Source organism: Aquarana catesbeiana, linkage group LG13 (genome assembly GCF_042186555.1).
Source record: "Aquarana catesbeiana isolate 2022-GZ linkage group LG13, ASM4218655v1, whole genome shotgun sequence".
Taxonomy (NCBI): Eukaryota; Metazoa; Chordata; class Amphibia; order Anura; family Ranidae; genus Aquarana; species Aquarana catesbeiana.
In genome coordinates this window covers 164,966,251-164,979,983 of record NC_133336.1, presented here as the reverse complement: position 1 = coordinate 164,979,983, position 13,733 = coordinate 164,966,251, and the positions used below count along the sequence as shown (strand labels likewise).

General features: G+C 57.0%; 63 non-coding genes across 63 annotated transcripts; all 63 read right to left on the bottom strand.

The window, feature by feature from the left end:
- Window positions 1-68: 68 nt before the first annotated feature.
- LOC141119782 (5S ribosomal RNA) lies at window positions 69-187 on the bottom strand. The gene has a single exon (XR_012239116.1). It is a non-coding gene; the product is annotated as a 5S ribosomal RNA (ribosomal RNA).
- A 100-nt stretch (window positions 188-287) lies between these two features.
- LOC141119781 (5S ribosomal RNA) lies at window positions 288-406 on the bottom strand. Its single transcript, XR_012239115.1, has one exon. It is a non-coding gene; the product is annotated as a 5S ribosomal RNA (ribosomal RNA).
- Window positions 407-506: 100 nt separating this feature from the next.
- LOC141119780 (5S ribosomal RNA) lies at window positions 507-625 on the bottom strand. The gene has a single exon (XR_012239114.1). It is a non-coding gene; the product is annotated as a 5S ribosomal RNA (ribosomal RNA).
- A 100-nt stretch (window positions 626-725) lies between these two features.
- On the bottom strand, window positions 726-844 carry LOC141119779 (5S ribosomal RNA). Its single transcript, XR_012239113.1, has one exon. It is a non-coding gene; the product is annotated as a 5S ribosomal RNA (ribosomal RNA).
- A 100-nt stretch (window positions 845-944) lies between these two features.
- Window positions 945-1,063, bottom strand: LOC141119778 (5S ribosomal RNA). Its single transcript, XR_012239112.1, has one exon. It is a non-coding gene; the product is annotated as a 5S ribosomal RNA (ribosomal RNA).
- A 100-nt stretch (window positions 1,064-1,163) lies between these two features.
- Window positions 1,164-1,282, bottom strand: LOC141119777 (5S ribosomal RNA). Its single transcript, XR_012239111.1, has one exon. It is a non-coding gene; the product is annotated as a 5S ribosomal RNA (ribosomal RNA).
- A 98-nt stretch (window positions 1,283-1,380) lies between these two features.
- LOC141119775 (5S ribosomal RNA) lies at window positions 1,381-1,499 on the bottom strand. The gene has a single exon (XR_012239109.1). It is a non-coding gene; the product is annotated as a 5S ribosomal RNA (ribosomal RNA).
- Window positions 1,500-1,598: 99 nt separating this feature from the next.
- On the bottom strand, window positions 1,599-1,717 carry LOC141119774 (5S ribosomal RNA). Its single transcript, XR_012239108.1, has one exon. It is a non-coding gene; the product is annotated as a 5S ribosomal RNA (ribosomal RNA).
- A 100-nt stretch (window positions 1,718-1,817) lies between these two features.
- Window positions 1,818-1,936, bottom strand: LOC141119773 (5S ribosomal RNA). Its single transcript, XR_012239107.1, has one exon. It is a non-coding gene; the product is annotated as a 5S ribosomal RNA (ribosomal RNA).
- A 98-nt stretch (window positions 1,937-2,034) lies between these two features.
- LOC141119772 (5S ribosomal RNA) lies at window positions 2,035-2,153 on the bottom strand. Its single transcript, XR_012239106.1, has one exon. It is a non-coding gene; the product is annotated as a 5S ribosomal RNA (ribosomal RNA).
- Window positions 2,154-2,253: 100 nt separating this feature from the next.
- LOC141119771 (5S ribosomal RNA) lies at window positions 2,254-2,372 on the bottom strand. The gene has a single exon (XR_012239105.1). It is a non-coding gene; the product is annotated as a 5S ribosomal RNA (ribosomal RNA).
- A 100-nt stretch (window positions 2,373-2,472) lies between these two features.
- Window positions 2,473-2,591, bottom strand: LOC141119770 (5S ribosomal RNA). Its single transcript, XR_012239104.1, has one exon. It is a non-coding gene; the product is annotated as a 5S ribosomal RNA (ribosomal RNA).
- A 100-nt stretch (window positions 2,592-2,691) lies between these two features.
- On the bottom strand, window positions 2,692-2,810 carry LOC141119769 (5S ribosomal RNA). The gene has a single exon (XR_012239103.1). It is a non-coding gene; the product is annotated as a 5S ribosomal RNA (ribosomal RNA).
- A 100-nt stretch (window positions 2,811-2,910) lies between these two features.
- On the bottom strand, window positions 2,911-3,029 carry LOC141119768 (5S ribosomal RNA). Its single transcript, XR_012239102.1, has one exon. It is a non-coding gene; the product is annotated as a 5S ribosomal RNA (ribosomal RNA).
- A 98-nt stretch (window positions 3,030-3,127) lies between these two features.
- Window positions 3,128-3,246, bottom strand: LOC141119767 (5S ribosomal RNA). Its single transcript, XR_012239101.1, has one exon. It is a non-coding gene; the product is annotated as a 5S ribosomal RNA (ribosomal RNA).
- A 99-nt stretch (window positions 3,247-3,345) lies between these two features.
- Window positions 3,346-3,464, bottom strand: LOC141119766 (5S ribosomal RNA). Its single transcript, XR_012239100.1, has one exon. It is a non-coding gene; the product is annotated as a 5S ribosomal RNA (ribosomal RNA).
- A 100-nt stretch (window positions 3,465-3,564) lies between these two features.
- On the bottom strand, window positions 3,565-3,683 carry LOC141119764 (5S ribosomal RNA). The gene has a single exon (XR_012239098.1). It is a non-coding gene; the product is annotated as a 5S ribosomal RNA (ribosomal RNA).
- Window positions 3,684-3,781: 98 nt separating this feature from the next.
- LOC141119763 (5S ribosomal RNA) lies at window positions 3,782-3,900 on the bottom strand. The gene has a single exon (XR_012239097.1). It is a non-coding gene; the product is annotated as a 5S ribosomal RNA (ribosomal RNA).
- Window positions 3,901-4,000: 100 nt separating this feature from the next.
- On the bottom strand, window positions 4,001-4,119 carry LOC141119762 (5S ribosomal RNA). The gene has a single exon (XR_012239096.1). It is a non-coding gene; the product is annotated as a 5S ribosomal RNA (ribosomal RNA).
- A 100-nt stretch (window positions 4,120-4,219) lies between these two features.
- LOC141119761 (5S ribosomal RNA) lies at window positions 4,220-4,338 on the bottom strand. Its single transcript, XR_012239095.1, has one exon. It is a non-coding gene; the product is annotated as a 5S ribosomal RNA (ribosomal RNA).
- A 100-nt stretch (window positions 4,339-4,438) lies between these two features.
- Window positions 4,439-4,557, bottom strand: LOC141119760 (5S ribosomal RNA). Its single transcript, XR_012239094.1, has one exon. It is a non-coding gene; the product is annotated as a 5S ribosomal RNA (ribosomal RNA).
- A 100-nt stretch (window positions 4,558-4,657) lies between these two features.
- Window positions 4,658-4,776, bottom strand: LOC141119759 (5S ribosomal RNA). Its single transcript, XR_012239093.1, has one exon. It is a non-coding gene; the product is annotated as a 5S ribosomal RNA (ribosomal RNA).
- Window positions 4,777-4,876: 100 nt separating this feature from the next.
- LOC141119758 (5S ribosomal RNA) lies at window positions 4,877-4,995 on the bottom strand. Its single transcript, XR_012239092.1, has one exon. It is a non-coding gene; the product is annotated as a 5S ribosomal RNA (ribosomal RNA).
- A 98-nt stretch (window positions 4,996-5,093) lies between these two features.
- Window positions 5,094-5,212, bottom strand: LOC141119757 (5S ribosomal RNA). Its single transcript, XR_012239091.1, has one exon. It is a non-coding gene; the product is annotated as a 5S ribosomal RNA (ribosomal RNA).
- A 99-nt stretch (window positions 5,213-5,311) lies between these two features.
- LOC141119756 (5S ribosomal RNA) lies at window positions 5,312-5,430 on the bottom strand. Its single transcript, XR_012239090.1, has one exon. It is a non-coding gene; the product is annotated as a 5S ribosomal RNA (ribosomal RNA).
- Window positions 5,431-5,530: 100 nt separating this feature from the next.
- On the bottom strand, window positions 5,531-5,649 carry LOC141119755 (5S ribosomal RNA). The gene has a single exon (XR_012239089.1). It is a non-coding gene; the product is annotated as a 5S ribosomal RNA (ribosomal RNA).
- Window positions 5,650-5,747: 98 nt separating this feature from the next.
- Window positions 5,748-5,866, bottom strand: LOC141119753 (5S ribosomal RNA). The gene has a single exon (XR_012239087.1). It is a non-coding gene; the product is annotated as a 5S ribosomal RNA (ribosomal RNA).
- A 100-nt stretch (window positions 5,867-5,966) lies between these two features.
- LOC141119752 (5S ribosomal RNA) lies at window positions 5,967-6,085 on the bottom strand. The gene has a single exon (XR_012239086.1). It is a non-coding gene; the product is annotated as a 5S ribosomal RNA (ribosomal RNA).
- A 100-nt stretch (window positions 6,086-6,185) lies between these two features.
- LOC141119751 (5S ribosomal RNA) lies at window positions 6,186-6,304 on the bottom strand. The gene has a single exon (XR_012239085.1). It is a non-coding gene; the product is annotated as a 5S ribosomal RNA (ribosomal RNA).
- Window positions 6,305-6,404: 100 nt separating this feature from the next.
- LOC141119750 (5S ribosomal RNA) lies at window positions 6,405-6,523 on the bottom strand. The gene has a single exon (XR_012239084.1). It is a non-coding gene; the product is annotated as a 5S ribosomal RNA (ribosomal RNA).
- A 100-nt stretch (window positions 6,524-6,623) lies between these two features.
- On the bottom strand, window positions 6,624-6,742 carry LOC141119749 (5S ribosomal RNA). Its single transcript, XR_012239083.1, has one exon. It is a non-coding gene; the product is annotated as a 5S ribosomal RNA (ribosomal RNA).
- Window positions 6,743-6,840: 98 nt separating this feature from the next.
- On the bottom strand, window positions 6,841-6,959 carry LOC141119748 (5S ribosomal RNA). Its single transcript, XR_012239082.1, has one exon. It is a non-coding gene; the product is annotated as a 5S ribosomal RNA (ribosomal RNA).
- A 99-nt stretch (window positions 6,960-7,058) lies between these two features.
- LOC141119747 (5S ribosomal RNA) lies at window positions 7,059-7,177 on the bottom strand. Its single transcript, XR_012239081.1, has one exon. It is a non-coding gene; the product is annotated as a 5S ribosomal RNA (ribosomal RNA).
- Window positions 7,178-7,277: 100 nt separating this feature from the next.
- LOC141119746 (5S ribosomal RNA) lies at window positions 7,278-7,396 on the bottom strand. Its single transcript, XR_012239080.1, has one exon. It is a non-coding gene; the product is annotated as a 5S ribosomal RNA (ribosomal RNA).
- Window positions 7,397-7,494: 98 nt separating this feature from the next.
- LOC141119745 (5S ribosomal RNA) lies at window positions 7,495-7,613 on the bottom strand. The gene has a single exon (XR_012239079.1). It is a non-coding gene; the product is annotated as a 5S ribosomal RNA (ribosomal RNA).
- A 99-nt stretch (window positions 7,614-7,712) lies between these two features.
- On the bottom strand, window positions 7,713-7,831 carry LOC141119744 (5S ribosomal RNA). Its single transcript, XR_012239078.1, has one exon. It is a non-coding gene; the product is annotated as a 5S ribosomal RNA (ribosomal RNA).
- Window positions 7,832-7,931: 100 nt separating this feature from the next.
- Window positions 7,932-8,050, bottom strand: LOC141119742 (5S ribosomal RNA). Its single transcript, XR_012239076.1, has one exon. It is a non-coding gene; the product is annotated as a 5S ribosomal RNA (ribosomal RNA).
- Window positions 8,051-8,148: 98 nt separating this feature from the next.
- LOC141119741 (5S ribosomal RNA) lies at window positions 8,149-8,267 on the bottom strand. The gene has a single exon (XR_012239075.1). It is a non-coding gene; the product is annotated as a 5S ribosomal RNA (ribosomal RNA).
- Window positions 8,268-8,367: 100 nt separating this feature from the next.
- On the bottom strand, window positions 8,368-8,486 carry LOC141119740 (5S ribosomal RNA). The gene has a single exon (XR_012239074.1). It is a non-coding gene; the product is annotated as a 5S ribosomal RNA (ribosomal RNA).
- Window positions 8,487-8,586: 100 nt separating this feature from the next.
- On the bottom strand, window positions 8,587-8,705 carry LOC141119739 (5S ribosomal RNA). Its single transcript, XR_012239073.1, has one exon. It is a non-coding gene; the product is annotated as a 5S ribosomal RNA (ribosomal RNA).
- A 100-nt stretch (window positions 8,706-8,805) lies between these two features.
- On the bottom strand, window positions 8,806-8,924 carry LOC141119738 (5S ribosomal RNA). Its single transcript, XR_012239072.1, has one exon. It is a non-coding gene; the product is annotated as a 5S ribosomal RNA (ribosomal RNA).
- A 100-nt stretch (window positions 8,925-9,024) lies between these two features.
- LOC141119736 (5S ribosomal RNA) lies at window positions 9,025-9,143 on the bottom strand. The gene has a single exon (XR_012239070.1). It is a non-coding gene; the product is annotated as a 5S ribosomal RNA (ribosomal RNA).
- A 100-nt stretch (window positions 9,144-9,243) lies between these two features.
- On the bottom strand, window positions 9,244-9,362 carry LOC141119735 (5S ribosomal RNA). The gene has a single exon (XR_012239069.1). It is a non-coding gene; the product is annotated as a 5S ribosomal RNA (ribosomal RNA).
- Window positions 9,363-9,460: 98 nt separating this feature from the next.
- Window positions 9,461-9,579, bottom strand: LOC141119734 (5S ribosomal RNA). Its single transcript, XR_012239068.1, has one exon. It is a non-coding gene; the product is annotated as a 5S ribosomal RNA (ribosomal RNA).
- Window positions 9,580-9,678: 99 nt separating this feature from the next.
- LOC141119733 (5S ribosomal RNA) lies at window positions 9,679-9,797 on the bottom strand. Its single transcript, XR_012239067.1, has one exon. It is a non-coding gene; the product is annotated as a 5S ribosomal RNA (ribosomal RNA).
- Window positions 9,798-9,897: 100 nt separating this feature from the next.
- LOC141119732 (5S ribosomal RNA) lies at window positions 9,898-10,016 on the bottom strand. Its single transcript, XR_012239066.1, has one exon. It is a non-coding gene; the product is annotated as a 5S ribosomal RNA (ribosomal RNA).
- Window positions 10,017-10,116: 100 nt separating this feature from the next.
- LOC141119730 (5S ribosomal RNA) lies at window positions 10,117-10,235 on the bottom strand. Its single transcript, XR_012239064.1, has one exon. It is a non-coding gene; the product is annotated as a 5S ribosomal RNA (ribosomal RNA).
- A 100-nt stretch (window positions 10,236-10,335) lies between these two features.
- On the bottom strand, window positions 10,336-10,454 carry LOC141119729 (5S ribosomal RNA). Its single transcript, XR_012239063.1, has one exon. It is a non-coding gene; the product is annotated as a 5S ribosomal RNA (ribosomal RNA).
- A 100-nt stretch (window positions 10,455-10,554) lies between these two features.
- Window positions 10,555-10,673, bottom strand: LOC141119728 (5S ribosomal RNA). The gene has a single exon (XR_012239062.1). It is a non-coding gene; the product is annotated as a 5S ribosomal RNA (ribosomal RNA).
- A 99-nt stretch (window positions 10,674-10,772) lies between these two features.
- On the bottom strand, window positions 10,773-10,891 carry LOC141119727 (5S ribosomal RNA). Its single transcript, XR_012239061.1, has one exon. It is a non-coding gene; the product is annotated as a 5S ribosomal RNA (ribosomal RNA).
- A 100-nt stretch (window positions 10,892-10,991) lies between these two features.
- Window positions 10,992-11,110, bottom strand: LOC141119726 (5S ribosomal RNA). The gene has a single exon (XR_012239060.1). It is a non-coding gene; the product is annotated as a 5S ribosomal RNA (ribosomal RNA).
- A 98-nt stretch (window positions 11,111-11,208) lies between these two features.
- Window positions 11,209-11,327, bottom strand: LOC141119725 (5S ribosomal RNA). The gene has a single exon (XR_012239059.1). It is a non-coding gene; the product is annotated as a 5S ribosomal RNA (ribosomal RNA).
- Window positions 11,328-11,426: 99 nt separating this feature from the next.
- Window positions 11,427-11,545, bottom strand: LOC141119724 (5S ribosomal RNA). Its single transcript, XR_012239058.1, has one exon. It is a non-coding gene; the product is annotated as a 5S ribosomal RNA (ribosomal RNA).
- Window positions 11,546-11,645: 100 nt separating this feature from the next.
- Window positions 11,646-11,764, bottom strand: LOC141119723 (5S ribosomal RNA). Its single transcript, XR_012239057.1, has one exon. It is a non-coding gene; the product is annotated as a 5S ribosomal RNA (ribosomal RNA).
- Window positions 11,765-11,862: 98 nt separating this feature from the next.
- Window positions 11,863-11,981, bottom strand: LOC141119722 (5S ribosomal RNA). The gene has a single exon (XR_012239056.1). It is a non-coding gene; the product is annotated as a 5S ribosomal RNA (ribosomal RNA).
- Window positions 11,982-12,081: 100 nt separating this feature from the next.
- On the bottom strand, window positions 12,082-12,200 carry LOC141119721 (5S ribosomal RNA). Its single transcript, XR_012239055.1, has one exon. It is a non-coding gene; the product is annotated as a 5S ribosomal RNA (ribosomal RNA).
- A 100-nt stretch (window positions 12,201-12,300) lies between these two features.
- On the bottom strand, window positions 12,301-12,419 carry LOC141119719 (5S ribosomal RNA). The gene has a single exon (XR_012239053.1). It is a non-coding gene; the product is annotated as a 5S ribosomal RNA (ribosomal RNA).
- A 100-nt stretch (window positions 12,420-12,519) lies between these two features.
- LOC141119718 (5S ribosomal RNA) lies at window positions 12,520-12,638 on the bottom strand. Its single transcript, XR_012239052.1, has one exon. It is a non-coding gene; the product is annotated as a 5S ribosomal RNA (ribosomal RNA).
- A 98-nt stretch (window positions 12,639-12,736) lies between these two features.
- Window positions 12,737-12,855, bottom strand: LOC141119717 (5S ribosomal RNA). Its single transcript, XR_012239051.1, has one exon. It is a non-coding gene; the product is annotated as a 5S ribosomal RNA (ribosomal RNA).
- Window positions 12,856-12,954: 99 nt separating this feature from the next.
- Window positions 12,955-13,073, bottom strand: LOC141119716 (5S ribosomal RNA). Its single transcript, XR_012239050.1, has one exon. It is a non-coding gene; the product is annotated as a 5S ribosomal RNA (ribosomal RNA).
- Window positions 13,074-13,173: 100 nt separating this feature from the next.
- On the bottom strand, window positions 13,174-13,292 carry LOC141119715 (5S ribosomal RNA). The gene has a single exon (XR_012239049.1). It is a non-coding gene; the product is annotated as a 5S ribosomal RNA (ribosomal RNA).
- Window positions 13,293-13,390: 98 nt separating this feature from the next.
- On the bottom strand, window positions 13,391-13,509 carry LOC141119714 (5S ribosomal RNA). Its single transcript, XR_012239048.1, has one exon. It is a non-coding gene; the product is annotated as a 5S ribosomal RNA (ribosomal RNA).
- Window positions 13,510-13,609: 100 nt separating this feature from the next.
- LOC141119713 (5S ribosomal RNA) lies at window positions 13,610-13,728 on the bottom strand. Its single transcript, XR_012239047.1, has one exon. It is a non-coding gene; the product is annotated as a 5S ribosomal RNA (ribosomal RNA).
- Window positions 13,729-13,733: the final 5 nt, after the last annotated feature.

Genomic DNA, 13,733 nt, shown 5'->3' with positions numbered 1-13,733 from the left:
TTGGCGGCGCCAAGATGGGAAACGAGGAGAAAAAACAGGGCAAGTCAAGAACGCCCCCAAAAAAAAGAAGCCTACGGCACCTGGTATTCCCAGGCGGTCTCCCATCCAGGTACTAACCAGGCCCGACCCTGCTTAGCCTCCGAGATCAGACGAGATCGGGCGCTTTCAGGGTGATGTGGCCGTAGGCGATCTCTAACGGCACGCTCAACCCTCTTGACCTTGGCGGCGCCAAGATGGGAAACGAGGAGAAAAAACAGGGCAAGTCAAGAACGCCCCCAAAAAAAAGAAGCCTACGGCACCTGGTATTCCCAGGCGGTCTCCCATCCAGGTACTAACCAGGCCCGACCCTGCTTAGCCTCCGAGATCAGACGAGATCGGGCGCTTTCAGGGTGATGTGGCCGTAGGCGATCTCTAACGGCACGCTCAACCCTCTTGACCTTGGCGGCGCCAAGATGGGAAACGAGGAAAAAAAACAGGGCAAGTCCAGAACGCCCCCAAAAAAAAGAAGCCTACGGCACCTGGTATTCCCAGGCGGTCTCCCATCCAGGTACTAACCAGGCCCGACCCTGCTTAGCCTCCGAGATCAGACGAGATCGGGCGCTTTCAGGGTGATGTGGCCGTAGGCGATCTCTAACGGCACGCTCAACCCTCTTGACCTTGGCGGCGCCAAGATGGGAAACGAGGAAAAAAAACAGGGCAAGTCCAGAACGCCCCCAAAAAAAAGAAGCCTACGGCACCTGGTATTCCCAGGCGGTCTCCCATCCAGGTACTAACCAGGCCCGACCCTGCTTAGCCTCCGAGATCAGACGAGATCGGGCGCTTTCAGGGTGATGTGGCCGTAGGCGATCTCTAACGGCACGCTCAACCCTCTTGACCTTGGCGGCGCCAAGATGGGAAACGAGGAAAAAAAACAGGGCAAGTCCAGAACGCCCCCAAAAAAAAGAAGCCTACGGCACCTGGTATTCCCAGGCGGTCTCCCATCCAGGTACTAACCAGGCCCGACCCTGCTTAGCCTCCGAGATCAGACGAGATCGGGCGCTTTCAGGGTGATGTGGCCGTAGGCGATCTCTAACGGCACGCTCAACCCTCTTGACCTTGGCGGCGCCAAGATGGGAAACGAGGAGAAAAAACAGGGCAAGTCAAGAACGCCCCCAAAAAAAAGAAGCCTACGGCACCTGGTATTCCCAGGCGGTCTCCCATCCAGGTACTAACCAGGCCCGACCCTGCTTAGCCTCCGAGATCAGACGAGATCGGGCGCTTTCAGGGTGATGTGGCCGTAGGCGATCTCTAATGGCACGCTCAACCCTCTTGACCTTGGCGGTGCCAAGTTGGGAAACGAGGAAAAAAACAGGGCAAGTCCAGAACTCCAAGAAAAAAAGAAGCCTACGGCACCTGGTATTCCCAGGCGGTCTCCCATCCAGGTACTAACCAGGCCCGACCCTGCTTAGCCTCCGAGATCAGACGAGATCGGGCGCTTTCAGGGTGATGTGGCCGTAGGCGATCTCTAACGGCACGCTCAACCCTCTTGACCTTGGCGGCGCCAAGATGGGAAACGAGGAAAAAAAACAGGGCAAGTCCAGAACTCCAAGAAAAAAAGCAGCCTACGGCACCTGGTATTCCCAGGCGGTCTCCCATCCAGGTACTAACCAGGCCCGACCCTGCTTAGCCTCCGAGATCAGACGAGATCGGGCGCTTTCAGGGTGATGTGGCCGTAGGCGATCTCTAACGGCACGCTCAACCCTCTTGACCTTGGCGGCGCCAAGATGGGAAACGAGGAGAAAAAACAGGGCAAGTCAAGAACGCCCCCAAAAAAAAGAAGCCTACGGCACCTGGTATTCCCAGGCGGTCTCCCATCCAGGTACTAACCAGGCCCGACCCTGCTTAGCCTCCGAGATCAGACGAGATCGGGCGCTTTCAGGGTGATGTGGCCGTAGGCGATCTCTAATGGCACGCTCAACCCTCTTGACCTTGGCGGTGCCAAGTTGGGAAACGAGGAAAAAAACAGGGCAAGTCCAGAACTCCAAGAAAAAAAGAAGCCTACGGCACCTGGTATTCCCAGGCGGTCTCCCATCCAGGTACTAACCAGGCCCGACCCTGCTTAGCCTCCGAGATCAGACGAGATCGGGCGCTTTCAGGGTGATGTGGCCGTAGGCGATCTCTAACGGCACGCTCAACCCTCTTGACCTTGGCGGCGCCAAGATGGGAAACGAGGAAAAAAAACAGGGCAAGTCCAGAACGCCCCCAAAAAAAAGAAGCCTACGGCACCTGGTATTCCCAGGCGGTCTCCCATCCAGGTACTAACCAGGCCCGACCCTGCTTAGCCTCCGAGATCAGACGAGATCGGGCGCTTTCAGGGTGATGTGGCCGTAGGCGATCTCTAACGGCACGCTCAACCCTCTTGACCTTGGCGGCGCCAAGATGGGAAACGAGGAAAAAAAACAGGGCAAGTCCAGAACGCCCCCAAAAAAAAGAAGCCTACGGCACCTGGTATTCCCAGGCGGTCTCCCATCCAGGTACTAACCAGGCCCGACCCTGCTTAGCCTCCGAGATCAGACGAGATCGGGCGCTTTCAGGGTGATGTGGCCGTAGGCGATCTCTAACGGCACGCTCAACCCTCTTGACCTTGGCGGCGCCAAGATGGGAAACGAGGAAAAAAAACAGGGCAAGTCCAGAACGCCCCCAAAAAAAAGAAGCCTACGGCACCTGGTATTCCCAGGCGGTCTCCCATCCAGGTACTAACCAGGCCCGACCCTGCTTAGCCTCCGAGATCAGACGAGATCGGGCGCTTTCAGGGTGATGTGGCCGTAGGCGATCTCTAACGGCACGCTCAACCCTCTTGACCTTGGCGGCGCCAAGATGGGAAACGAGGAGAAAAAACAGGGCAAGTCAAGAACGCCCCCAAAAAAAAGAAGCCTACGGCACCTGGTATTCCCAGGCGGTCTCCCATCCAGGTACTAACCAGGCCCGACCCTGCTTAGCCTCCGAGATCAGACGAGATCGGGCGCTTTCAGGGTGATGTGGCCGTAGGCGATCTCTAATGGCACGCTCAACCCTCTTGACCTTGGCGGTGCCAAGTTGGGAAACGAGGAAAAAAACAGGGCAAGTCCAGAACTCCAAGAAAAAAAGAAGCCTACGGCACCTGGTATTCCCAGGCGGTCTCCCATCCAGGTACTAACCAGGCCCGACCCTGCTTAGCCTCCGAGATCAGACGAGATCGGGCGCTTTCAGGGTGATGTGGCCGTAGGCGATCTCTAACGGCACGCTCAACCCTCTTGACCTTGGCGGCGCCAAGATGGGAAACGAGGAAAAAAAACAGGGCAAGTCCAGAACTCCAAGAAAAAAAGAAGCCTACGGCACCTGGTATTCCCAGGCGGTCTCCCATCCAGGTACTAACCAGGCCCGACCCTGCTTAGCCTCCGAGATCAGACGAGATCGGGCGCTTTCAGGGTGATGTGGCCGTAGGCGATCTCTAACGGCACGCTCAACCCTCTTGACCTTGGCGGCGCCAAGATGGGAAACGAGGAGAAAAAACAGGGCAAGTCAAGAACGCCCCCAAAAAAAAGAAGCCTACGGCACCTGGTATTCCCAGGCGGTCTCCCATCCAGGTACTAACCAGGCCCGACCCTGCTTAGCCTCCGAGATCAGACGAGATCGGGCGCTTTCAGGGTGATGTGGCCGTAGGCGATCTCTAATGGCACGCTCAACCCTCTTGACCTTGGCGGTGCCAAGTTGGGAAACGAGGAAAAAAACAGGGCAAGTCCAGAACTCCAAGAAAAAAAGAAGCCTACGGCACCTGGTATTCCCAGGCGGTCTCCCATCCAGGTACTAACCAGGCCCGACCCTGCTTAGCCTCCGAGATCAGACGAGATCGGGCGCTTTCAGGGTGATGTGGCCGTAGGCGATCTCTAACGGCACGCTCAACCCTCTTGACCTTGGCGGCGCCAAGATGGGAAACGAGGAAAAAAAACAGGGCAAGTCCAGAACGCCCCCAAAAAAAAGAAGCCTACGGCACCTGGTATTCCCAGGCGGTCTCCCATCCAGGTACTAACCAGGCCCGACCCTGCTTAGCCTCCGAGATCAGACGAGATCGGGCGCTTTCAGGGTGATGTGGCCGTAGGCGATCTCTAACGGCACGCTCAACCCTCTTGACCTTGGCGGCGCCAAGATGGGAAACGAGGAAAAAAAACAGGGCAAGTCCAGAACGCCCCCAAAAAAAAGAAGCCTACGGCACCTGGTATTCCCAGGCGGTCTCCCATCCAGGTACTAACCAGGCCCGACCCTGCTTAGCCTCCGAGATCAGACGAGATCGGGCGCTTTCAGGGTGATGTGGCCGTAGGCAATCTCTAACGGCACGCTCAACCCTCTTGACCTTGGCGGCGCCAAGATGGGAAACGAGGAAAAAAAACAGGGCAAGTCCAGAACGCCCCCAAAAAAAAGAAGCCTACGGCACCTGGTATTCCCAGGCGGTCTCCCATCCAGGTACTAACCAGGCCCGACCCTGCTTAGCCTCCGAGATCAGACGAGATCGGGCGCTTTCAGGGTGATGTGGCCGTAGGCGATCTCTAACGGCACGCTCAACCCTCTTGACCTTGGCGGCGCCAAGATGGGAAACGAGGAAAAAAAACAGGGCAAGTCCAGAACGCCCCCAAAAAAAAGAAGCCTACGGCACCTGGTATTCCCAGGCGGTCTCCCATCCAGGTACTAACCAGGCCCGACCCTGCTTAGCCTCCGAGATCAGACGAGATCGGGCGCTTTCAGGGTGATGTGGCCGTAGGCGATCTCTAACGGCACGCTCAACCCTCTTGACCTTGGCGGCGCCAAGATGGGAAACGAGGAGAAAAAACAGGGCAAGTCAAGAACGCCCCCAAAAAAAAGAAGCCTACGGCACCTGGTATTCCCAGGCGGTCTCCCATCCAGGTACTAACCAGGCCCGACCCTGCTTAGCCTCCGAGATCAGACGAGATCGGGCGCTTTCAGGGTGATGTGGCCGTAGGCGATCTCTAATGGCACGCTCAACCCTCTTGACCTTGGCGGTGCCAAGTTGGGAAACGAGGAAAAAAACAGGGCAAGTCCAGAACTCCAAGAAAAAAAGAAGCCTACGGCACCTGGTATTCCCAGGCGGTCTCCCATCCAGGTACTAACCAGGCCCGACCCTGCTTAGCCTCCGAGATCAGACGAGATCGGGCGCTTTCAGGGTGATGTGGCCGTAGGCGATCTCTAACGGCACGCTCAACCCTCTTGACCTTGGCGGCGCCAAGATGGGAAACGAGGAGAAAAAACAGGGCAAGTCCAGAACTCCAAGAAAAAAAGAAGCCTACGGCACCTGGTATTCCCAGGCGGTCTCCCATCCAGGTACTAACCAGGCCCGACCCTGCTTAGCCTCCGAGATCAGACGAGATCGGGCGCTTTCAGGGTGATGTGGCCGTAGGCGATCTCTAACGGCACGCTCAACCCTCTTGACCTTGGCGGCGCCAAGATGGGAAACGAGGAGAAAAAACAGGGCAAGTCAAGAACGCCCCCAAAAAAAAGAAGCCTACGGCACCTGGTATTCCCAGGCGGTCTCCCATCCAGGTACTAACCAGGCCCGACCCTGCTTAGCCTCCGAGATCAGACGAGATCGGGCGCTTTCAGGGTGATGTGGCCGTAGGCGATCTCTAATGGCACGCTCAACCCTCTTGACCTTGGCGGTGCCAAGTTGGGAAACGAGGAAAAAAACAGGGCAAGTCCAGAACTCCAAGAAAAAAAGAAGCCTACGGCACCTGGTATTCCCAGGCGGTCTCCCATCCAGGTACTAACCAGGCCCGACCCTGCTTAGCCTCCGAGATCAGACGAGATCGGGCGCTTTCAGGGTGATGTGGCCGTAGGCGATCTCTAACGGCACGCTCAACCCTCTTGACCTTGGCGGCGCCAAGATGGGAAACGAGGAAAAAAAACAGGGCAAGTCCAGAACGCCCCCAAAAAAAAGAAGCCTACGGCACCTGGTATTCCCAGGCGGTCTCCCATCCAGGTACTAACCAGGCCCGACCCTGCTTAGCCTCCGAGATCAGACGAGATCGGGCGCTTTCAGGGTGATGTGGCCGTAGGCGATCTCTAACGGCACGCTCAACCCTCTTGACCTTGGCGGCGCCAAGATGGGAAACGAGGAAAAAAAACAGGGCAAGTCCAGAACGCCCCCAAAAAAAAGAAGCCTACGGCACCTGGTATTCCCAGGCGGTCTCCCATCCAGGTACTAACCAGGCCCGACCCTGCTTAGCCTCCGAGATCAGACGAGATCGGGCGCTTTCAGGGTGATGTGGCCGTAGGCGATCTCTAACGGCACGCTCAACCCTCTTGACCTTGGCGGCGCCAAGATGGGAAACGAGGAAAAAAAACAGGGCAAGTCCAGAACGCCCCCAAAAAAAAGAAGCCTACGGCACCTGGTATTCCCAGGCGGTCTCCCATCCAGGTACTAACCAGGCCCGACCCTGCTTAGCCTCCGAGATCAGACGAGATCGGGCGCTTTCAGGGTGATGTGGCCGTAGGCGATCTCTAACGGCACGCTCAACCCTCTTGACCTTGGCGGCGCCAAGATGGGAAACGAGGAGAAAAAACAGGGCAAGTCAAGAACGCCCCCAAAAAAAAGAAGCCTACGGCACCTGGTATTCCCAGGCGGTCTCCCATCCAGGTACTAACCAGGCCCGACCCTGCTTAGCCTCCGAGATCAGACGAGATCGGGCGCTTTCAGGGTGATGTGGCCGTAGGCGATCTCTAATGGCACGCTCAACCCTCTTGACCTTGGCGGTGCCAAGTTGGGAAACGAGGAAAAAAACAGGGCAAGTCCAGAACTCCAAGAAAAAAAGAAGCCTACGGCACCTGGTATTCCCAGGCGGTCTCCCATCCAGGTACTAACCAGGCCCGACCCTGCTTAGCCTCCGAGATCAGACGAGATCGGGCGCTTTCAGGGTGATGTGGCCGTAGGCGATCTCTAACGGCACGCTCAACCCTCTTGACCTTGGCGGCGCCAAGATGGGAAACGAGGAAAAAAAACAGGGCAAGTCCAGAACTCCAAGAAAAAAAGAAGCCTACGGCACCTGGTATTCCCAGGCGGTCTCCCATCCAGGTACTAACCAGGCCCGACCCTGCTTAGCCTCCGAGATCAGACGAGATCGGGCGCTTTCAGGGTGATGTGGCCGTAGGCGATCTCTAACGGCACGCTCAACCCTCTTGACCTTGGCGGCGCCAAGATGGGAAACGAGGAGAAAAAACAGGGCAAGTCAAGAACGCCCCCAAAAAAAAGAAGCCTACGGCACCTGGTATTCCCAGGCGGTCTCCCATCCAGGTACTAACCAGGCCCGACCCTGCTTAGCCTCCGAGATCAGACGAGATCGGGCGCTTTCAGGGTGATGTGGCCGTAGGCGATCTCTAATGGCACGCTCAACCCTCTTGACCTTGGCGGTGCCAAGTTGGGAAACGAGGAAAAAAACAGGGCAAGTCCAGAACTCCAAGAAAAAAAGAAGCCTACGGCACCTGGTATTCCCAGGCGGTCTCCCATCCAGGTACTAACCAGGCCCGACCCTGCTTAGCCTCCGAGATCAGACGAGATCGGGCGCTTTCAGGGTGATGTGGCCGTAGGCGATCTCTAACGGCACGCTCAACCCTCTTGACCTTGGCGGCGCCAAGATGGGAAACGAGGAAAAAAAACAGGGCAAGTCCAGAACTCCAAGAAAAAAAGAAGCCTACGGCACCTGGTATTCCCAGGCGGTCTCCCATCCAGGTACTAACCAGGCCCGACCCTGCTTAGCCTCCGAGATCAGACGAGATCGGGCGCTTTCAGGGTGATGTGGCCGTAGGCGATCTCTAACGGCACGCTCAACCCTCTTGACCTTGGCGGCGCCAAGATGGGAAACGAGGAGAAAAAACAGGGCAAGTCAAGAACGCCCCCAAAAAAAAGAAGCCTACGGCACCTGGTATTCCCAGGCGGTCTCCCATCCAGGTACTAACCAGGCCCGACCCTGCTTAGCCTCCGAGATCAGACGAGATCGGGCGCTTTCAGGGTGATGTGGCCGTAGGCGATCTCTAATGGCACGCTCAACCCTCTTGACCTTGGCGGTGCCAAGTTGGGAAACGAGGAAAAAAACAGGGCAAGTCCAGAACTCCAAGAAAAAAAGAAGCCTACGGCACCTGGTATTCCCAGGCGGTCTCCCATCCAGGTACTAACCAGGCCCGACCCTGCTTAGCCTCCGAGATCAGACGAGATCGGGCGCTTTCAGGGTGATGTGGCCGTAGGCGATCTCTAACGGCACGCTCAACCCTCTTGACCTTGGCGGCGCCAAGATGGGAAACGAGGAAAAAAAACAGGGCAAGTCCAGAACGCCCCCAAAAAAAAGAAGCCTACGGCACCTGGTATTCCCAGGCGGTCTCCCATCCAGGTACTAACCAGGCCCGACCCTGCTTAGCCTCCGAGATCAGACGAGATCGGGCGCTTTCAGGGTGATGTGGCCGTAGGCGATCTCTAACGGCACGCTCAACCCTCTTGACCTTGGCGGCGCCAAGATGGGAAACGAGGAAAAAAAACAGGGCAAGTCCAGAACGCCCCCAAAAAAAAGAAGCCTACGGCACCTGGTATTCCCAGGCGGTCTCCCATCCAGGTACTAACCAGGCCCGACCCTGCTTAGCCTCCGAGATCAGACGAGATCGGGCGCTTTCAGGGTGATGTGGCCGTAGGCGATCTCTAACGGCACGCTCAACCCTCTTGACCTTGGCGGCGCCAAGATGGGAAACGAGGAAAAAAAACAGGGCAAGTCCAGAACGCCCCCAAAAAAAAGAAGCCTACGGCACCTGGTATTCCCAGGCGGTCTCCCATCCAGGTACTAACCAGGCCCGACCCTGCTTAGCCTCCGAGATCAGACGAGATCGGGCGCTTTCAGGGTGATGTGGCCGTAGGCGATCTCTAACGGCACGCTCAACCCTCTTGACCTTGGCGGCGCCAAGATGGGAAACGAGGAAAAAAAACAGGGCAAGTCCAGAACGCCCCCAAAAAAAAGAAGCCTACGGCACCTGGTATTCCCAGGCGGTCTCCCATCCAGGTACTAACCAGGCCCGACCCTGCTTAGCCTCCGAGATCAGACGAGATCGGGCGCTTTCAGGGTGATGTGGCCGTAGGCGATCTCTAACGGCACGCTCAACCCTCTTGACCTTGGCGGCGCCAAGATGGGAAACGAGGAGAAAAAACAGGGCAAGTCAAGAACGCCCCCAAAAAAAAGAAGCCTACGGCACCTGGTATTCCCAGGCGGTCTCCCATCCAGGTACTAACCAGGCCCGACCCTGCTTAGCCTCCGAGATCAGACGAGATCGGGCGCTTTCAGGGTGATGTGGCCGTAGGCGATCTCTAATGGCACGCTCAACCCTCTTGACCTTGGCGGTGCCAAGTTGGGAAACGAGGAAAAAAACAGGGCAAGTCCAGAACTCCAAGAAAAAAAGAAGCCTACGGCACCTGGTATTCCCAGGCGGTCTCCCATCCAGGTACTAACCAGGCCCGACCCTGCTTAGCCTCCGAGATCAGACGAGATCGGGCGCTTTCAGGGTGATGTGGCCGTAGGCGATCTCTAACGGCACGCTCAACCCTCTTGACCTTGGCGGCGCCAAGATGGGAAACGAGGAAAAAAAACAGGGCAAGTCCAGAACTCCAAGAAAAAAAGAAGCCTACGGCACCTGGTATTCCCAGGCGGTCTCCCATCCAGGTACTAACCAGGCCCGACCCTGCTTAGCCTCCGAGATCAGACGAGATCGGGCGCTTTCAGGGTGATGTGGCCGTAGGCGATCTCTAACGGCACGCTCAACCCTCTTGACCTTGGCGGCGCCAAGATGGGAAACGAGGAGAAAAAACAGGGCAAGTCAAGAACGCCCCCAAAAAAAAGAAGCCTACGGCACCTGGTATTCCCAGGCGGTCTCCCATCCAGGTACTAACCAGGCCCGACCCTGCTTAGCCTCCGAGATCAGACGAGATCGGGCGCTTTCAGGGTGATGTGGCCGTAGGCGATCTCTAATGGCACGCTCAACCCTCTTGACCTTGGCGGCGCCAAGATGGGAAACGAGGAAAAAAAACAGGGCAAGTCCAGAACGCCCCCAAAAAAAAGAAGCCTACGGCACCTGGTATTCCCAGGCGGTCTCCCATCCAGGTACTAACCAGGCCCGACCCTGCTTAGCCTCCGAGATCAGACGAGATCGGGCGCTTTCAGGGTGATGTGGCCGTAGGCGATCTCTAACGGCACGCTCAACCCTCTTGACCTTGGCGGCGCCAAGATGGGAAACGAGGAAAAAAAACAGGGCAAGTCCAGAACGCCCCCAAAAAAAAGAAGCCTACGGCACCTGGTATTCCCAGGCGGTCTCCCATCCAGGTACTAACCAGGCCCGACCCTGCTTAGCCTCCGAGATCAGACGAGATCGGGCGCTTTCAGGGTGATGTGGCCGTAGGCGATCTCTAACGGCACGCTCAACCCTCTTGACCTTGGCGGCGCCAAGATGGGAAACGAGGAAAAAAAACAGGGCAAGTCCAGAACGCCCCCAAAAAAAAGAAGCCTACGGCACCTGGTATTCCCAGGCGGTCTCCCATCCAGGTACTAACCAGGCCCGACCCTGCTTAGCCTCCGAGATCAGACGAGATCGGGCGCTTTCAGGGTGATGTGGCCGTAGGCGATCTCTAACGGCACGCTCAACCCTCTTGACCTTGGCGGCGCCAAGATGGGAAACGAGGAAAAAAAACAGGGCAAGTCCAGAACTCCAAGAAAAAAAGAAGCCTACGGCACCTGGTATTCCCAGGCGGTCTCCCATCCAGGTACTAACCAGGCCCGACCCTGCTTAGCCTCCGAGATCAGACGAGATCGGGCGCTTTCAGGGTGATGTGGCCGTAGGCGATCTCTAACGGCACGCTCAACCCTCTTGACCTTGGCGGCGCCAAGATGGGAAACGAGGAGAAAAAACAGGGCAAGTCAAGAACGCCCCCAAAAAAAAGAAGCCTACGGCACCTGGTATTCCCAGGCGGTCTCCCATCCAGGTACTAACCAGGCCCGACCCTGCTTAGCCTCCGAGATCAGACGAGATCGGGCGCTTTCAGGGTGATGTGGCCGTAGGCGATCTCTAATGGCACGCTCAACCCTCTTGACCTTGGCGGTGCCAAGTTGGGAAACGAGGAAAAAAACAGGGCAAGTCCAGAACTCCAAGAAAAAAAGAAGCCTACGGCACCTGGTATTCCCAGGCGGTCTCCCATCCAGGTACTAACCAGGCCCGACCCTGCTTAGCCTCCGAGATCAGACGAGATCGGGCGCTTTCAGGGTGATGTGGCCGTAGGCGATCTCTAACGGCACGCTCAACCCTCTTGACCTTGGCGGCGCCAAGATGGGAAACGAGGAGAAAAAACAGGGCAAGTCCAGAACTCCAAGAAAAAAAGAAGCCTACGGCACCTGGTATTCCCAGGCGGTCTCCCATCCAGGTACTAACCAGGCCCGACCCTGCTTAGCCTCCGAGATCAGACGAGATCGGGCGCTTTCAGGGTGATGTGGCCGTAGGCGATCTCTAACGGCACGCTCAACCCTCTTGACCTTGGCGGCGCCAAGATGGGAAACGAGGAGAAAAAACAGGGCAAGTCAAGAACGCCCCCAAAAAAAAGAAGCCTACGGCACCTGGTATTCCCAGGCGGTCTCCCATCCAGGTACTAACCAGGCCCGACCCTGCTTAGCCTCCGAGATCAGACGAGATCGGGCGCTTTCAGGGTGATGTGGCCGTAGGCGATCTCTAATGGCACGCTCAACCCTCTTGACCTTGGCGGTGCCAAGTTGGGAAACGAGGAAAAAAACAGGGCAAGTCCAGAACTCCAAGAAAAAAAGAAGCCTACGGCACCTGGTATTCCCAGGCGGTCTCCCATCCAGGTACTAACCAGGCCCGACCCTGCTTAGCCTCCGAGATCAGACGAGATCGGGCGCTTTCAGGGTGATGTGGCCGTAGGCGATCTCTAACGGCACGCTCAACCCTCTTGACCTTGGCGGCGCCAAGATGGGAAACGAGGAAAAAAAACAGGGCAAGTCCAGAACGCCCCCAAAAAAAAGAAGCCTACGGCACCTGGTATTCCCAGGCGGTCTCCCATCCAGGTACTAACCAGGCCCGACCCTGCTTAGCCTCCGAGATCAGACGAGATCGGGCGCTTTCAGGGTGATGTGGCCGTAGGCGATCTCTAACGGCACGCTCAACCCTCTTGACCTTGGCGGCGCCAAGATGGGAAACGAGGAAAAAAAACAGGGCAAGTCCAGAACGCCCCCAAAAAAAAGAAGCCTACGGCACCTGGTATTCCCAGGCGGTCTCCCATCCAGGTACTAACCAGGCCCGACCCTGCTTAGCCTCCGAGATCAGACGAGATCGGGCGCTTTCAGGGTGATGTGGCCGTAGGCGATCTCTAACGGCACGCTCAACCCTCTTGACCTTGGCGGCGCCAAGATGGGAAACGAGGAGAAAAAACAGGGCAAGTCAAGAACGCCCCCAAAAAAAAGAAGCCTACGGCACCTGGTATTCCCAGGCGGTCTCCCATCCAGGTACTAACCAGGCCCGACCCTGCTTAGCCTCCGAGATCAGACGAGATCGGGCGCTTTCAGGGTGATGTGGCCGTAGGCGATCTCTAATGGCACGCTCAACCCTCTTGACCTTGGCGGTGCCAAGTTGGGAAACGAGGAAAAAAACAGGGCAAGTCCAGAACTCCAAGAAAAAAAGAAGCCTACGGCACCTGGTATTCCCAGGCGGTCTCCCATCCAGGTACTAACCAGGCCCGACCCTGCTTAGCCTCCGAGATCAGACGAGATCGGGCGCTTTCAGGGTGATGTGGCCGTAGGCGATCTCTAACGGCACGCTCAACCCTCTTGACCTTGGCGGCGCCAAGATGGGAAACGAGGAAAAAAAACAGGGCAAGTCCAGAACTCCAAGAAAAAAAGAAGCCTACGGCACCTGGTATTCCCAGGCGGTCTCCCATCCAGGTACTAACCAGGCCCGACCCTGCTTAGCCTCCGAGATCAGACGAGATCGGGCGCTTTCAGGGTGATGTGGCCGTAGGCGATCTCTAACGGCACGCTCAACCCTCTTGACCTTGGCGGCGCCAAGATGGGAAACGAGGAGAAAAAACAGGGCAAGTCAAGAACGCCCCCAAAAAAAAGAAGCCTACGGCACCTGGTATTCCCAGGCGGTCTCCCATCCAGGTACTAACCAGGCCCGACCCTGCTTAGCCTCCGAGATCAGACGAGATCGGGCGCTTTCAGGGTGATGTGGCCGTAGGCGATCTCTAATGGCACGCTCAACCCTCTTGACCTTGGCGGTGCCAAGTTGGGAAACGAGGAAAAAAACAGGGCAAGTCCAGAACTCCAAGAAAAAAAGAAGCCTACGGCACCTGGTATTCCCAGGCGGTCTCCCATCCAGGTACTAACCAGGCCCGACCCTGCTTAGCCTCCGAGATCAGACGAGATCGGGCGCTTTCAGGGTGATGTGGCCGTAGGCGATCTCTAACGGCACGCTCAACCCTCTTGACCTTGGCGGCGCCAAGATGGGAAACGAGGAAAAAAAACAGGGCAAGTCCAGAACGCCCCCAAAAAAAAGAAGCCTACGGCACCTGGTATTCCCAGGCGGTCTCCCATCCAGGTACTAACCAGGCCCGACCCTGCTTAGCCTCCGAGATCAGACGAGATCGGGCGCTTTCAGGGTGATGTGGCCGTAGGCGATCT